The sequence below is a fragment of the Pteronotus mesoamericanus genome, unplaced genomic scaffold (genome assembly GCF_021234165.1).
Source record: "Pteronotus mesoamericanus isolate MK-2021 breed Mesoamerican mustached bat unplaced genomic scaffold, CSHL_Meso_final contig_130, whole genome shotgun sequence".
NCBI lineage: Eukaryota > Metazoa > Chordata > Mammalia > Chiroptera > Mormoopidae > Pteronotus > Pteronotus mesoamericanus.
Window position 1 is genome coordinate 30,868,187 of NW_026555060.1, and position 13,927 is coordinate 30,882,113.

The 13,927-nt window shown below is 43.6% G+C and overlaps 1 protein-coding gene across 2 annotated transcripts in view; it reads right to left on the bottom strand.

The window, feature by feature from the left end:
- PFKFB3 (6-phosphofructo-2-kinase/fructose-2,6-biphosphatase 3) overlaps positions 1-13,927 on the bottom strand; it is a 74,853-nt gene that overhangs the window by 53,481 nt on the left and 7,445 nt on the right. Inside the window, exon 1 of one of the 2 annotated variants that reach the window (XM_054594030.1) lies at positions 838-1,037. The exons of the other annotated variant lie outside the window; for it this stretch is intronic. The gene's annotated coding sequence lies outside the window, so the exon portion shown is untranslated. Of the gene's footprint in view, positions 1-837; positions 1,038-13,927 lie in introns of those variants that run through there. 2 annotated transcript variants of the gene reach the window in all.

Below are 13,927 nucleotides of genomic sequence, written 5' to 3' on the forward strand. Positions count from 1 at the left end.
AGATATTAATTGCCATCATGTCTGTTTTGGTGATACTGAGGGGAAATTCTGATGTCTGCACACTGACTCCCCTACTGGTACCGCCCACTCCCTCTTTATTTCACTAGTCTAATTTACCCTTCAGCTCTCAGCCCAGACACCTCTGCCTGTTATAACCTTCTCTGCTTCCCATTCTGTGCACCCAGGGACCCCCACATAGCGCAGGGACCTAACCACATCATAGCACTCAACAAAGTCTGGTCTGGTAACAGCATCTTTGCTTCTCCATCTCTCTCCTTAAGGTCAGGGACTGCATTGTTCATTTCTGAATTCAGAACACTTAGTACTGGACATATTGTAGATATTTACTTGATGAATGAATGAATCAATGGATGGGAATTGAAATTCTCAAAAGTTCAAGCCACTTAACTTTCACTGGCTCCCAGAATAAAAGCAGTTTTTATTTAAATAAAAGAAGCACTGAGCATGCAGGGAGAAGAATTTGCCCTGCTCTACTATTTACAAGATCTGAGATCTTTGGTATGTCACTTAACCATACTGGACCTCAGTTTCCTCACTTCCTAAGTGGTAAAAAGAATACTGGCCTCACAGGACTGAGGCAAGAAAGGTAAGTAAAACACTGAAGTCCACCTAGCACAGACGGCAGTCGGGGACACCCCCAGCTCTAATGAGCACACCTGCTCACCCACCTCCTTCTCCCACTTCAGAGGGGTCAACGTTTTGGTTTTTCACTGGCTGCACCCCCCTCCCACTCCCCCACCTTTCCTACTTGTGAAGTGGGCTACCAGAGCCATGTGGACCAAGAACCAAATTGACATGACATGAACAATGACACACCCCTTATGGAATAGATGCCTGCAACTCCTCTGATGATTCACGCATGGGGACTTCCTCACGGCGTCAGGGGTAAGGCCTGGGTGCTCCACTCAGGAGATGCCAAAGCATCTGTTCCTGCCGCACTGGCTTTTGGGTTTCCCTCTCTGACTAAGACACCAAATGGAATACTGCACCACAGAGGGAATAACACCATCTTGCTTCTTCTGAGTCAGCCTTCCACTGCAGAACTTTGGGCTCCAGTCCAGATCTACTGAATAGAAATTTACATTTCAACAACATCTCCAATGAGTCACAGGCAGTAGAATTTGAAAAGCACTGGTTGTTTGGTGGCTCTGCCTTCATTTCTTTGAGCAGTGGAATCCAACTGTTTTGATCACAAACTAGTAACTCCGAATCAGATCTTCCTTCAGTTGTAACTTACACGCATGTACTGCTGCTCTGATCTATTATGTGCACTAGAAAACTTAGAAAAATATTAGAAAGTAAAAATATGCTAAAAAATAAATAGAGAGCAAAGTTGTAATACTTTCTTCCTGCACCCTAAGTAAGCCTTTGGTGACCAAGAAAGGACATAAGGTGAGCCCTGCCTTTCCCAACCGCTGGATTAGAGGGAAATTTCTCAGTGCAGAGATCTGGGTTCATGGAATTGGTAATCTTCTTCCGTGATTTTTCAGAAACCTCTCATTCATCTGTACTTCCACCCATCCTGTCCTGAGGTCATTCCCTTACAATTCTCCACGGGTCCCCTGCTTGAAAGCAAATTCACCCCTCTCCTCATCAAAGAGCCAGAGGGTCGGCCCCCAAAGCACATTCCCCTCAACTCTGCCACTTCAAACTAACCCCGAACAGAAGTCCAGGAAAATTCAACACAAAAAAGATTCCCAAAATGTTACTAATTTATGGCTTCTGCAAATAGGAAGAGGAAAAGTCTTTCCAGAGAGCAAGCCATATATACTACCAATAAATATTTCAATCTTCTCAGTATCTAAACCTAGAACTTCAAAGAAGCTGGGAAAGGTTTAAGGAAGCACACATCCACAAAATGAAAACTTTATAAAAATGAAATTGGGAGTCAGGCAACAGCCACTCGTCCCCCACATCTCTGACTCTTATGGCTCATTCTGTACACAGTGCTCAGTGACTGGGATTTTGCGCCAGGTCACATTTAGAGGGTGTCCAGTGGGGGTTTTTTTGTTTGTTTGTTTTTGTTTTTGCTTTTGCTTTTTAGGGTTTTTAAAGATTCTGCACACTTGTAAGCTTCCCACTAGACCTCAGCAACAACCCCTTTTCTCCCTGTTCCTCTCCCACCTCCCTCTCCACCTGTCAGCATGGCACCCAAGGCAACCTGGGGATCATAGGCCCAAGGTTAATATCAAAAATACAAAGGGCCGTGGCTGGTGTGGCTCAGTGGATTGAGTGCAGGCTTGTGAACCAAAGGGTAACTGGTTCAATTCCCAGTCAGGGCACATGCCTGGGTTGTGGGCCAGGTCCCCAGTGGGGGCATGTGAGAGGCAACCACACATTTTTATGTTTGAGATCTGATGTTTTTCTCCCTCTCTTTCTTCCTCCCATCCCCTCTCTCTAAAAATAAATAAATAAAATCTTTTAAAAATATATACCAAGGGAATATGGGTCTGCTTCTGTATCTACTAATGACCTATCTCCTACCCTCTTCCAACAACTCTGATGACTATGGCCCAGTTTTAAGCCACCGTCATTCCTCCTCTTACTAAAATTAAGATTCAGCTCTGTTTTATAGCCACTGGATACCCCATTACAATCCCAAAGGTAAGAGTGTAAGAATAGAGAATCTCTTCCCTAGGTAAATTGATCACCGAGCAGCTGCCTCTTGGCAAGAAAGTATGAGGGGGGACTGGGTTAGAGAACCCTGGGGAGGATAGGAAGAAGTGTTTGGTTAAGGACCACTCTAGGAGGTGCCCTCTGGGGGCGGGGGGGGGGGGCGTGGATCGCTGCAGACTGCCTGGCCTAGAAGACCAAATAGCGCTTGGGGTAACTGCTATGCTACACTCGTCCTTGAGCCTTCCAGTCCATTTAAGCTTATACAGAAGCAGGTGGTGGCAACAACTGCGGAACTGGCATCACTGGACTGAGGTCTTCTTCAAGACACAAATGAACAGCCACTACCTACAGAGCACCAAGCACACGCCAGGCTGTGTTTGGAGTGCTTTAAGCACAGTCCTCACAACCACAGGTGGGGAAACTGAGGCACAGAGAGATTAAGGAACTTCTCCAACATCACACAGCTACTAAGTGGTAGAGCTAGTGCCTGAACCCAGAAAGCCTGACCTCAGAGCCCATGCAAAACATCCCACCTCTTTGGCTTGCACTCCCAGACTCCAGTTTAGAGCCTGGGAGAAAGGGGAGTTTGAGCTTATTAAACGAATCACCGCCCCTTTTAAATTGAACTCAAAGATGGTCAGGGTAGGTCACCAGGTCATTGGTTCAGTAAGCAGGATCAAAGCAGAGATCTCATGACTAGTCTTCCAAGGCACCCATTGCCTCCACCTTCACCGCTGTCCCACAGGAGCTGTTCTAGGAAGAGAATGTTGGGGTCGGGAGGATGGGGGAAGGCTAGAAACAAAAGAACAATGTGCTTTAACCTTGACCTCTACTCTACCCTTAAGTTTTTTAATGCCCTAAAGTCCATCTCTAGGATAGGGTTCTCTTTTGTTAAAGATCTTTGAGGTCAGTTAAATTGCAAACTGAGCTACTGTCACTTAAAGATGATGACAAGGAGGGACCTGAGGAATTTGCTGGAGAGCACAGAGAAGTACCTCAAACCTAGAAACTACCTCAGGAAGGGACCAGAAGGAAGCAGGCAAACAGAAACAGCTGACCTTCTCTAAGCCTTGCTTGGGACTGGGCGGGGCTGAGGGAGCTCCACTGACTTCATACCCTAAAGGCAGAGGAGAGAATAAAGGCCTAGGAGGTTAAGGATGAATAACCAGGAGACTTACTGAAATGAAGGAAAGCAGACCTTCAGAGAGAGCTTCTAGAGAGCCATAACTTGTGTTCGAATTCCAGCTGTGTTGTTGCTAAGAAATTGTAACCAGGTTTGCTAGAGGTCCAAGAAAACCCAGATACTGCCTCTGTAGACCCATTCCATACCCTTACCTTCCTCTCAGGGATGCTAAAATGGATTTTATCTGACAACTTAATACATGTAGTGGAGAAAAAAATAGACTCCTAAAGTGCTCTTATCTTTTCAGAAAGTATGAAGCTATTAATTCATTAAAATAAATCCAAAACCTCTGATCTTTATGCATCTTCTCTACAAACTTCAAGTTTGAAAAGTCAGGCATTGAGGGTCACAAAGAGAATTAGACCAGCCCAGGTGTTTCCCCCCTGACTTCTTGGGGCACTGTGGCTGGTGCTGCTGGAGATCGCGCTGAAATGCGCTCAGGTCAGTTATTGTCCCCTCCAGTCCTCTTTCTTACTTGTTGGTCCCACTTCTAACCTGGTCTAGATACAGGGGGTGGACAAGGGGAAGGAATGTCAGATTTGAAAAAAGGAAGGGCTAGGAGGCAGAAAGAAAAAAATGGATGACAGCAGGATACCGTGATAACATTTGTTAATGTCAAAATTATTGTTTTAACAAGTGTGACAGCATTTATAGGAACAATGGGTCAGAGATATGCCCTGCTGGAAAGTCTGATTTCCTGGTAAGATATGAGGCCTCTTCTACCTTATGTAGTTTTGGAACTCTCTCTGGCCCAGGACAACCTCCGTCTTCAATGGAGGTATTGACACAGCTAAAACAGTGCTGAATGAACCCTCTGGGATAGTCCAATGCGCTCAATCAATGCAGAAACCCTTCTGCACAAACATTATCCCCAAAGTAACCCACTCCATTAAAACAGATGCATTGTGAAAAGACAAGTGCTTTGGATTCTGGCAAATGAGAACTTGAATCTTAGCTCCATCATTTTCTTACTAATATATGTAAATACCTAACTGCATCTACTTCCTGGATAGGACTCCATAACCGTTCATTCGTGCCCTCTGTAATTGACCTAAAATTCACTTCTGGTAAATGTCTCCTGTTGTCCCCTCAGGCAGGCAACACCTTGACCAGTCTAATATCTTGTTAACAATAGTCTTTAAAACACGTATTTGCATAAATGCTCAGGTGCACTGTGGGGAGGGAGGTCTGCGAAGTCTGGGTCAAACATCCCCACTCAAGGTTTCCTGACCCTCCCAGAGCTGAGTCACTCTCCGCAAGTTAACTCCAGGGCCTCTCAAGAAGAGTCAGATGTAGTCCGGGTCTCAACTCATTCTAGACCCTGGGGGTGAGGGGTCTGGGTACTGGCCCCAAACCAGGGGCTGGAAGTGCTACATCCCGGAGGTGGCTTTGGTGTCAGGGAACCACTGTGGCCCTCAACCCTCAGGAGGCTTCTTCCCACAGCAGCTGCGTGGGCTGTTTACGCACTGTTACACAGAACATCCCGTACACTTGCAGCGGGCTTGGTTCAGCTTTCTGCCAAGCAGGAAAAAGCAGCATAGGGCACTTATACTATTTACTCCCCAAAGATAAAAACATTGCACATTCTTATGCAATCTCCCTAATAAAATCTTTCTAATAAAACGTTCATAACTTTTATCTAACGCCTCTCGGTATCTCTTCCCTCTTCACCGGCCGCCTGCCTGCCCCACCCCCACCCAACCCAAGATCAGCGAACCACCTGCCGACCTATTTCCTCTAGCGAATTTACAAAGCAGGGCCGCTCCCAGGTCTTCTGGTGGCGCCGGGCGGGAGCAGGGGGCGGAGAAGTGGGGGGAGACCTTGGCCAGGAAATCGTAAACAGTTCGAAGGAACGGGAAGCACTGAGCCTCTACCAGGGGCGAGCGTGCCCAGGAAGCACAGACCAGCCACGTGCGAGACCTGGAGGCGCGGAGCACGCTGGGGCGGTGGCACGTGAACAGGGCGTGCCCCACAGCGGAGCAGGTTGGGGCGTGCTCTGATCGGCTCGTGCACTGGGCCTGCAGCCAATCCACTTGCCGTCCACCGCCCGGCCACGCCCCGCCCGATCAGGGTTTTTCCCTTCCTGCCGCTCTCTGCCGGCTCGCGAGTCCCTGGTTGACCTCTCCCGGGCCAGCCAAGCTCAGCTAGCTTGCGCGCCAGGCATCAACCCAAGTGAGAGACAGTCCGGCTGGCCGAGTGCCTTCCCCCATCCCCTCCACCTTCCCCAATCCCCCAACCCCGGCTGCGAGTTGGCTCCAGCCCCATGCCCCCTTCCCGGCAGGGGACCCTCTGGTACCCAGACCTCCCGAAGGTTGGCGCGGGCATGGGGGAAGCAGGGCATCCTGAGGCAGGGCAGGAATAGCAGGACTGACCCCACCTCGTCCTCCCAGCCTCGAGAGAGGGCCGCAGAGCCCTCCCCTCTGCCTCGCCCCCCATCTCTGGGTCCTTGTTCATCTCTGTCCCCACAACGTCTGGCTCCCAGGAGGTACATGGAGGGGTACCAGAATATGCCACCCCCAAATATGCCTCTTTGACATAAGGATTATTTTAGGCTTATTATTTTTGACAAACTGTAGACACAGGAGAAGCTCTAAAAACTGAAGTTAACGTTTTGCAAGGGAAATTGACATTAGAGGGCTCGAACCAGGAAGAAAGCTATTACCAATGAGCAGAGATCACTGCACCCCAGAGGCTTGTCTGCACAGCAGAGCAAACTTTGTTTACCATACATTTCCTGTTCTTATCTTCCTATGAATTTACTTCTTCCCTTTTGAAGCCCCAGACTCCTGTCCCTTTCTTTAGCTCATGATGGTTGGTACCATAGCCTCAGGTACCTGACAGCCTTTTGAGTCGTATCTTTGTGGGGCACGTGAATGTATGTACATACATAATACAAATTGGGTTTTTTCCTCCTGTCAATTTTTTTATTGGAGGTGAGGGTGTCTCAGCCAACAACCTAGAAGGATAGAGGAACAATTATTTTTCCTGTCCTACAACATATAGGGTATATACATGGTTATACAACACCAAAGTATTTACATCCAATCTATATGGTGGAGGGTTTTTTGCCTTAAAAATTTATATTTGTCATTTAAAAAGTAATATACATTCATTGTGAAATGATTGGAATATATGAAGGCACATAGAATATTCCAGACTGGTCTGTGCAGATTTTTTTTAAAGTCCCAGGAGATGTGATCTTAGCCCTCACCTCTGTGCTGAATTTAGGATCTCTTCAATGTCATCGCTCATGGGGGATTAGATACATAATTTTGAGGATTTTATTTTCCTAATTAATAATACCAGGAGTAAAGGAAATTCAAGGTTTTAAAAAAAAATCATTCCTAGAGAAAACATAAAAAGTGAGTGAAAGATACAACTATGGAATACGAGAGGAAAGGAAGAACTTTCTGGTACTGGAGTAGAATAAGAGATAGTAAGAATTTATGATTTAAAAAAATCTGTTTCCTAGCTCTGTCCATTGAAAAGGCCCTAGAAACAATGGTATCTCAGCAACAAGAAGCACACCAGAGCCCAGATCTTGGTTTCTATCATTCTCCACTAAAGGTCACTAAGGCTCCTTGGGGAAGTGGCTGATCCCAGGGCTGAACCTTGATCGCCTGGTTGTGGCAGAATATAAGAAAGAGTTCAAAAACAGATTATGATGTGTCAAAGGAACATGGCAGACAGCTGGAAAGTGTTCTCAGCCAAATTTGGGACAATTTGAGTATCAAAATGAATAATGTCAGCAATGGACTATAACACATGCAATAATAATTTTTAAAATCCCTGAATCCATACTAATACCGTTGCTACTATTAATATTAATAAAATTTAAAAATAAATAAAAGGGGAGGTTAGGTAGGAAAGCTCCTTCTTTACAAAAGAATGCCAACTAATAAATATTAAAAGAATGGCAGAATTAGCAAATGGCCATTTTTTAACCACCGTAACAATGTTCAGTCAAGAATCAAAATTACATGCCAAAACCATTGAGGAAAAGATTATTGGGAACAGAATATTTTATTCACACGTTGTGAGTGATCCCAAAAGATCCACCACAAGTAAGTTTTTAATTACAAAGGGAAAATAGTTATCTTTACAAGCAATAAAAACAATGACCAGTTATTTACATCACAATTAGAAAGACAAACTGACCTTAGTCCAGTGATTTTCAACTGGTGTGCCACAGCACACTGCTGTGCCATAAGAATTTTTAAAACATGCAGTACCTGACTGTTTAGTCAGGGGCATTGACCTCTTTTCCCTTAAAATGACAACAGCCAACACAATAGCCATCCAGTGCAAATAAATCAAAATTACACCAATTTTTTTTGTCAGATCGGCAAAAAATATACTTTATAAATATATTTATATATTATATAATATATAAAATATAATGCATATATTTAATATATTACAATATATTGCAAACAATTAGTTTATGTGTGCCATGAAATGAAAAAGGTAGCAAAACACTACCCTAGCCTGTTGACCTAACATCAGTAAGAAGGGCACACATCATCTATGCAATTTTTCCTGCCAAAAATGTTTGATCTGAATCTAATAAGGTAACAATCAGGCAATTAAAAATTGAGGGGCTTTCTTTGGGGTGATGGCAGTGGCCTGGCTCTTTAAAAATATCAACATCATTAAAATAAGATTAAGCCTAGCCCTGGCCAGGTAGCTCAGTTTGTTTGAGCGTCCTCCTGATCAGCAAAGGTTGCTGGTTCCATCCCCAGTCAAAGCACATACAAGGAACAACCAATGAATGCATAAATGAGTGGAACAACAGATCAATGTTTTTTTCTCAAATCAATATACAAAAATTTTTAAAGAAACTAAATAACTTCAAAAAAAAGACTAAATAAGGCTGAAAGTGACACTTAATTGGATCGTACATATAAAAAGAAAAAAAAATCTTTAAAAAGACATTGTCAAGATAATAGAAGTAAAGAAATTTGATTATGGACTGGTAACTAGATAGTAGTCTTATGTCCATGTTAAATTTCTAACTAGGATCAGAGTTGTATTGTGATCATGAAAGAGAATGTTCTTGTTCTTGGGAAACACATGTTGAAATATTTAGGGACAATATTGTCATGTCATGATACTTCAGACAAAGTGTCATGATGTCTGAAGCTTATTCTCAAATAATTCAATATTAACAAAATCAGTTGAAAAAATAACCTGGTAAAATGCAACAACTAGTGAATCTAGGCTATATAGATTGTGCCCTGTGCCATTCTTGCAACTTTTCTGAAGGCTTGACACTGGTGATTGCAGGGATGGGAAGGGGGGTATAAGGGGACTAAATGACAATGGAAAAAAATACAATAAAAAAAAAGTGTGAGAAAAATTTTTTAAAAAGTGAAACAGAAATGGAAAACCCTCAGGCAAGAGTCCCTCATTGTCTTTGCAGATAAAATGACTTTCCTAACATACAGTTAATGCCCAAGGGATCAGAAGACTATAATTCTTTGTTTTTTTAAAAAAATTTTCATTGAATTTATTGTAGTAACATTGGTTAATGAAATTATATAGGTTTCAAGTGTACAATTCTAGAATACATCATCTATATATTGCATTGTGTGTTCACCACCCCAAAGAGACTAATTCTGAGTCATCAAACATACATAAGTCAAAGTTGGTATGTTTGTGTAGATACACAAATGATATACAAATGAAATTAAAGGGACAAGTCTGAATATTTATAAAAGTAATACCGTTTCATCATCTATGTATTCCTTAAAAGTTAGTTTTAGGAGGTGTATTAATTTTATTAAAAGTATTTTACTGTAGCTAATGTTTTTCCGATGTTTTAAAATAGTGATTAGCAATAGTGAATGTAGCTGTCTATCAGTGTAATTCCTTCAGATAGCCGTACAACATGCCATTATTGACTATACCAAGAATTAATTCATTCTTCTCCTGTCTGTGTGCACTTGGTTGTTTAAAAGTGTTCCTATTAGTTTGCTGCTGTGAACATCACCTCAAGATGAGATTCTCTCAGTGACAAACCTCGGAATGACATAGGGTATGTGAATTTCAACTTTACAAGATAATTCCAAACTGTTTCCTAGGCACTTGTACCAATTTACACGCCCACCACAATATACCAGGGACCCTTCTGATCCACATTCTCTCCAACACTTAAAACTGTCAGATTCCTTCACTTCTGCCAACCAAACAGGGGTAAAATTGTGTCTCCCGTTGTAGTCTCCATCTGCATTTTCCTGGTCACTCACTGAACAGGTTAAATTTCTTTACTTCCTCTTGTTACTCACTGCCTGCTTTTGAAAAGACTTTACCAGTCATTCAGTTATTTCTAACGAGCCAGTGAGAGGAACACAGCCAACTAGGCTCTCTGGCTGGTGAGGCTCAGTAGATTGAGCGCCAGCCTGAGAACCTGAGATCACCAGTTTGATTCCCTGTCAGGGCACATGCTGGGTCGTGGGCCGGGTCCCCAGTGAGGGGCGTGCAAGAGGCAACCAATCAATGTTTCCCTCTTTTTCTCCCTTTCCCTTGCTCTAAAAATAAATAAAATTTAAAAAAAAATTATTTTAGAAAAAAGGACTGTCTTCTTGCTCAGTACAGTTGGCTCTTCTGTAGAATGGATTATGATTTTACTGTCATGCTATACATTACTTATTAGTATGCATTCCTAAGTGAAATTTTTAAAGTTTCGTAAGGTTAAGAAATCAATTTCCTATAAAGCAGTAGTGACAACATAACCTTTTGCTTCATTCAAATAGCTTTTGAATGAAGCAAAAGCTTTTATACAATCAAGGATTTGTACAAAACATGATTTCAGCTTTAAGTGGATTTCATTTTTCTCTATTTTTATCTGGGAAATGATGTAACAACAGCAAACATGATTCATGGTAAAGTGGATGCTAACTGACTCATTTTTATTATAAAGGGATGGCATAAAAGTTTTAGATTTTTCACACAGAAACCAGGCAATCTGCAGATTCAGATTCCTTTTTTGTTATTATGAGACAGCACACTGATGATAAAATAATTCTTGTTTTAATTTTCTAATACATCTGTTGACAGAATTGCTTTGAAACATATCATCATTGTTTCAAGTCTGTAGCCCAGGGCTATAAAATTAAATTGGATTTTTTTGTTGTTCAAACATTAATGAGGTTTTAAACTCCATCTCTCTAAAATGAGGTTATCTAGCCTATGGTAAGGGCTTGGTTGGAAGTAAATACAGTGACCTACCCTCCTGGTTTGCCTGGGACTGAGAAGGTTGCTGGGTCTCCTGACTTTCCATACTAAAACAGGGAAATTCCAGGCAAACCAGGTTGAGCTGGTTGCCCTGTTTGGAGGCTAACTTAGTCAGCTGGTAGCTGGGCTGAATTTGTTTGGGAAGGCTTCCTGGAGCAGGTTTTTTCCCTTCCCCCACAACTGAGCCTTTCACAGTTTAAGGAAACTGAGGAACAGAAAGAAATTTAACTGCTCATTGGGCACTACTAACATAGAAATATGGGTAACCTGGAAAACCTACCAAATGCTTCCCTACCAGCTTGGAAAAGATCTGTGCTCTGTACCCATATGTAAACCACATCAAAACTTTACAAATGCCTTAGGCGTGATACTATCATCAATCCCGATTTTGAAACCCAATTTCTACCTACAAGAAGGGTCTGTCAGGCAACTGGCCCAGAACATAGTGGATCTTTCCATAGTGCTTGCTGAGTCCCAGTCCTTTTGACCCATGGACAGAAACTGAACCTCAGAGAAGTCTGCTTTGCTTCTACTCTTACAGTTACTCAACACAGTTGCAGAGCTGCACTGAACTCACAGTAACCTCCACCTCTGCTGTTAGAGCAGCTGTGAAAAAACAGTGCTCTCAGTAGCATCTCTACATGTCACCCAGAATGCAGTTAGGAGTCCTCCACAACTCAGTCTTTCCCTCACCCCACATCCAATCCATCGACAAATCATGCCTTCCCTGTCTCCTAAATATATTCAGAATCCAATCACTTACAACCACCTGCCCTCCACCACCCTGACCTAAGCCAGAATCACTGCTCCTCAATAGACCTGACCTCCCTGCTTCACCCTCATCACCCTACAAGCCACTTTCAGGAGAGCAGCTGCATACTGTGTGTGTATGCGTGTGTTTATGTTTGCGTATATATATAATATATACTATATATATGTCTGTATATGTATAGTATATATTAATTCCACACCTCTGCTAAAACCCACTGAGGGCTTCCCATCCCAGTCTGAGTAGGAAGCCAAGGCCTTACAGTGGTCTTGATCTCCATGACCCACCCCTGCCTCTCTGAACCTTGCCCCTCACTCCTGCAGCTCCAGCCTCTCTGGCTTCCAGCATTCAACACAAGGAGGCCGCCGTCCCCGCACCTACACCACTTCCTGATGGAGCACTTGCCTAACATGTCACGTGGAGGGAAAAAAAGAAAAAAAACAAACAGAAAAGATGTCCCAGAGCCCACTCCTGACTCCTTTCTGTGGGTCCCCTCTCAGTGACCATCCTATTTCAAAGGCCCCTGACTTGGCCCTGGCCAGGTAGCTCAGTTGATTAGATACGCCAAAGTTGCAAAGTTGTTCCCTGACCAGGGCACATACAAGAATCAACCAATGAATGCATAAATAAATAAGTGGAACAGCAAATGGATGTTTCTCTCTTACTTTCCCTTTCTCTCTCTCTCTACAAATCAGTTTTTAAAAATGCCCCTGCCTTCACTCCCACTCTGTCTCCTCTTTCTTGCTTGACACTTCTTCACAGCATTTGCACCCATAGACATGTCTGTATTTTCTCATTTGTCTGCTTATTGCCCATCTGCCCCCATTAGAATACAAGCTCCACAAAGGCAGGCATTTCTGCTTGTTTTGTTTGAGGCTGCACTTCACCACTTCACCCATACCTGGCCCATTAGGCATTGAACAGCTGTTTGCCACTTGATTCAAGGGCTTATGGAAGTGACTAAAGTAACATCACAGGCCAGGGCAGGTACCAGCAGGCAGATGCAGCCTGCTGGCTTCCAATTGTGTTTCTTGCCTTCTCTACCAAATTTCTTCAGCTACCAAGTCTATAACCCTCCTTTTCTTAGTGTTCCTGAAATATTTATTATGTGAATGCCCCCAAAGAAATGCGGTGCTTGCAGATGGCTGGTGGTTGTGGGGCCTCCATCTTTCATCCTGATTCACTGCTTCCTTCCACAGCTGCCTGGCTCAGGAAGCCCCCACAGACAGGCTGGCCACCTCCAGTGCCTGGCCGCAGAAGCCCGAAGCAGGACTACGCACATCTTGCTGGAGACCCCAACTCACACCTGAAACCCTAACTGCAAGGGAGTCTGGGAAATGCGGCTGACAGCTTCCCAGCATCTGCAGTATGCGCTGTTGCACTAGAATAGCATTTTCAAGGTTGTGGCTTAGTCTTCCTTAGTGGCCTAGAAATCAATTTATTGGAACAAGACCAGAATTTAAGTGAAAGTGAATTTATTAGTGAAGCAGTGAGACACAAAATGGGCTACTCCACAGACAGAGCAGCTCAGAATTCTTTCCAATGAAATGGGATACGTTGAAAATGTCAGCATGTACCTTATATTTGAAGGATAAGTACTGTTTCTTGAATACTTCTGGCCAGTCCTCAACCTAGAACTATTAAGTCAGATTTTCTGGCACATCAGACTTTTTTTAAAAAACTCCCCAGTTAACTTGAATGCATGGGCAGGGATAAAAACCACAGGTGTCTGGGTTTGTTCTTTCGTTCTTGGAGAGTTGGTGGTTCTGTACCCTTTGTTCCAGGCCAGCATCTGGCTACCCTAAGATTCAGTTGGCCATGGTGCTAACGGCCAGGCTTTCCCTAGAGTCCATTCGCATCAAAATGTATCTTTCTCATGGCCAGGATCTTCTTTCTCTCTTCCTGCTTCAAAGCCCACATTTCCTTGGGGGCACCTCTCAAAGCCCCTGCTCACCACCCACTGACTGATGAAACTTCGCTCCGCCTGTGACTGGAATGGCCTACATCCCCAAGCTTCCTGCCTTCAGCAGCTGTGGGGAGGGCTTCGTGAATCTGATCGCTGAGGTTCATTTTGTCAAGCACACAGGCAAAATACCAAAGCA